The sequence below is a fragment of the Cebus imitator genome, unplaced genomic scaffold (genome assembly GCF_001604975.1).
Source record: "Cebus imitator isolate Cc_AM_T3 unplaced genomic scaffold, Cebus_imitator-1.0 Scaffold489, whole genome shotgun sequence".
Classification (NCBI taxonomy): domain Eukaryota; kingdom Metazoa; phylum Chordata; class Mammalia; order Primates; family Cebidae; genus Cebus; species Cebus imitator.
In genome coordinates this window covers 215,882-220,236 of record NW_016107804.1, presented here as the reverse complement: position 1 = coordinate 220,236, position 4,355 = coordinate 215,882, and positions in this window count along the sequence as shown.

The window sequence follows — 4,355 nt, the reverse complement described above, 5'->3', positions numbered from 1 at the left end:
ACCATTACTGACTTTTGTATAACATCTTAGAAAACTCTGTCTCTAACGGCTACTACCGATCAAGTTCTCCTTCTCTGCAGACGCTGCAGATTTTAGTTCCAACCACAGACCTCGTTGAAGGTGAGACAGAGCATCTAAATACTCATTTCCTCTTCATATGCTAGTAGCAGTAGGCAACCCAACACCCAGCACCATGAAGTCTCACGTTCTCACGTCAGAACACCAGGCCTGCGTATTCAAGTACAAGCCAATTGCGTTAAGTAATGTGAAGTCACACAGGGTCTCCATCCATTACCATGACAATAACAAGCCTATAGATACGGTGGCTCTCATAGACGGCTTGCTCATTCCACTCTTGGGGAGAGATCAAATAAAATACTGAAAGGATAGCATAAATAGCTGCTTTTAATCTGATCCCTTCTACTGGTATGCACTCCACTTCTGCTTTGGGGAACCAGCCCTTTCTGAGTGGAAACAATTTCGGTGAGCCTGTCAATCAAGAGTCCTACCCTCTTCTGGCTGATGGTTTGACATAGGCCAGGTTCATGTTCTCTACATAGAAACAGGATCTTGAGTGCACTGACAAGGGCCACAGGAGTTTAACCTGAAAGTACAGTCCCGGTCGAGCATGGTGGCTCACACCTGTAATCCCAGCATTTTGGGAAGCTGGGGTGGGTGGATCACTTGAGGCCAGGGGTTTGAGACTAGCCTGGGCAACATGGTGAAACCCTAACTCTACGAAAAATACAGAAATTAGCCAGGTGTGGCAGTGTGCACCTGTAGTCCCAGCTACTCGGGAGGCTGAGGCAGGAGAATCGCTTGAACTCGGGAGGCAGAGGTTGCAGTGAGCCAATAACATGCCGCTGTACTCCAGCCTAGGCGACAGAGCGAGACTTCATGTCAAAAAAAAAAAAAGGAAAGAAAGTACAGTTCCTTTATTCCTGCTCCCTCAGAACTGTCTGTTTTCTGTTGTTCTTTGAGATTTTCAGCCTTTCTTAAATTCTGTAAGCTACTCTATATTTCTAGCAAAATTTTTTTTGTTTAAGTTAGACTTAGTTTCTATTGTCACAACCAAGGAACCCAAAGAGGTACTAAGCCCCATTTATGGACTACTTTCCCATGCAGCCCTTGGATTCACTGCAAAGTCACAAGATGACACTGGGTAACTCCATGTGCATTTTACAAATGTGTGCCTGGAGGCCGATGACAAGAGGTCAGAAAACATCTATTATTCACTGAAAATGTATTGAATGCAAATCAACATATATATTATAATACCCAACTCCAAAAATAGCATACTTTTGAGATTAAGATGAGTTCCTACTAGGATTATCTGCTGTAAGAAGGAAAACATTCTGAAGTGTAACTAATGTAAAATAAGCTGGAATCCTGCAAAACATCCCCCAAAGCAATGATGATATAGTAGCAAAAGTTTTAGTGACCCCCAAGGAAAGAGTTCTGAAAAGAGAGAAGGGGATAAAAGAAGCAAAGATGGGGCAACATATACAAACTGTTCTAGGCTGAGAATCAACAGAGCAGGTCTGTAGGATGTTAATTATGAAGCTGACGACTTCAGGAATTTCTGAACAGCATCACTCTGATTAAGAAAGAAGACAGCATTATTTCTCAATTCTCTCTTTCTTTGTCCAGATTCCTAGAAGACAGTCTGGCTGATTCTACCCACGAACGATTGCTTTCCCCAAGGTTAGGTGTTCACCTCCAGTCCAGTCACCTGAGACCCGAGATGGACGGGTAATATAAGGAGGTGCAGAGGTCAGCCCTGCGAGAAGAGAGGATAGTTATGAGAGGTGGTGCCAAGAGGCAAAAAAGAGGCATCAATTTGACCTCTGTAGCAATTTTAGAACAAGAAAGCGGATTAGAGAAGAGGTCCCCTGTTCAACTACCTGACCACCCTATCGCCTATAATACAAGCTTTCAGATAGAAAGGGCCATGTTAGATCATTCTCAAAGTCCTGCCAGCAATAGAGCTTTGTGGCAAAGTTTCTGCACAGTTCAAATATTATTTTGTTAGTAAACGAAGAACATTTATTCACAGCATGAATTTGAGTCAGGGCAGGCATATTGTATGGTGATTGATAGAGCATAGACTTTGGAGTCAGGCTCCCTGAGTTCAATCCTGGCTTACAGTGTACCTCTGGTTTCACGTAAACACTAATACTACCTGGCAGGTCTATCATGAGAGATAAATGAAGTCACCGACGCAAAGGACTCGTTGCAATGCCTGGAATTTTATTATTATGAGATACAAATATACCACTGTGAAGTTAGCAGGGAAAAAAATGCATGAACAAAACTGTTTCTCCTTTGCCTGATTTCAGTTTTTAATCTTATCATGAACTCATAATCTGCTATCAACCTCTTGCGACAGAAATCAATGCAATCTCAGAACTCGTTCCTTTTTGCCGTGACCTCTCAAGCTAAAATGAAATGAACAAAGCAGAAATCTCTATTTTATTACATAAGCAGCGATAATTGATGGTTTTTTAAGTGATGAGGGGAAAGCAAAGACATTTCTCACTAAGCCCCGGTTCACACAGTGAATGTGAACGCTGACTCCCTCCCCCACAGCTCCCCCGACCTCTGCTCACACCCTTCCTGCCTCCTGCCTGCTGTTAGTATCTCTCTAGCACTGTCCTAGCTCCTGTGATGTACCCTCCCAGGACTGGCTTCAATAGAGGGAAAAAACACACTTTCTATTGATTTCATTTCATATACATTTATGCTGTTGGTTGGCTGCTTTTATGTTACATCCAACCTTCAGAATTCAGGTTGGATATGTCATGTCATGATGTGCAGGAGGCATCGCGGCTTCAAAAAGAGACTGAGGCCTGCAGAGAGAGCGCCCCTGGACTTTAATGGGAGCGAGTACATTCAAAGGGAGAATTTTGCTTTCAGTGTATTTAACACCGCTTGCCTGGAGTTCTGCCTCCACAGGGGCTAACATCTGTGTAAAGACAGCAGGGAGGGGAGCCCCTGACCTAGGCCCTGCTGAGAACAAAGCCAGGACACCTGAGAATTGAAGGGCTCCCATCCTTCAAAGCTTTCTTAAGACTGGCATTGCTTATCATTCTCCTGCACGTCTTGATGCTTTTACTACCTGTGCATGCATCACTGAACAATTTATACATAACATCACTGTGCACGTTTATAAACTTGATATAAATGGCCTCACATTATATGCATTCCGTTGCCACTTGCTCTTTTTGATCAACATTATGATTTATCCACGTGGCTCTGGTTCATTCATTTTAATAACTGCATAGCGTTTTATGGCTCATAAAATGTTTCATTTCTTGAGTGATGGGTGGGTACGTTTGGTGTTTTGTTATATTCTCTTCTAAACTTTACAGGAGTCTGGAATATTTCATGATTTAAAAAATAAAGTGTGTGCTATCTTTTGGATTTTCCTGGATAACATAATCCTTCTGGCTGATAATGGCTATTTGAATAGAAAAGAAAGTGCAGCTTCCCACACATCCACATTCCTGGCTCTGTAAGCTTGAGCTCAGCCAGTAATCATTTTGTAATAATAACTAGTGATACTTATTGAACATTTATGCTACGCCAGGCACTATGCCCAGTGCTTTCAGAGGGTGATCTTGTTTAATCCTCATAACAATCCTATGGGGAGGAGGGTGTCATTACTATCCTCTGTTTATAGCTAAAAAAAACCTAGGCTCAGAAGTTTGGTAGCATGGCCAATTTCTCACAGCTAGGAGGGTGCAGAGCGAGGACTTGAAAGCAGGTCTCTAGGATTTATGTTCTCACCACTGTACCATTGCTTCCTAGCTGGGAGAATGAGGGATGCCTTCAGCTTGGCTTGGATGCTCTTGGTTTGCCTATTTGCTCCCACAAAATACTCTCACCTCGACACCAACAGTAGGATGGAAAGGTAAAAGGGGCACTGGGATTGTAACCTTCACCCAAATCCTTCTGCATTACCGTTTCAGCGAAGAAACCACACTTTCAGATGATTTAACCTACTTGTTAAAATAGTTCAAAGGACCAGGCACTACCCTAAACCCACTTTCACCCCACTGAACGTAGGCATTTGCCCAGCCTCTGTCCTTCCAGACAAGGCTCGATAGGGCTTGGGACGTACCACAAAGGTTGGCTGACAGGTTCTTTGGGCCCAGACCTTTAGATCATTGAGATTTTTCTCTAAATGAAGTTAGACTTAAAGTCATTGGAATTCTTTTTTTTTTTTTTTTTGAGACGAAGTTTCACTCTTGTTACCCAGGCTGGAGTGCAATGGCGCAATCTCGGCTCACCGCAACCTCCGCCTCCTGGGTTCAGGCAATTCTCCTGCCTCAGCCTCCTGAGTAGCTGGGATT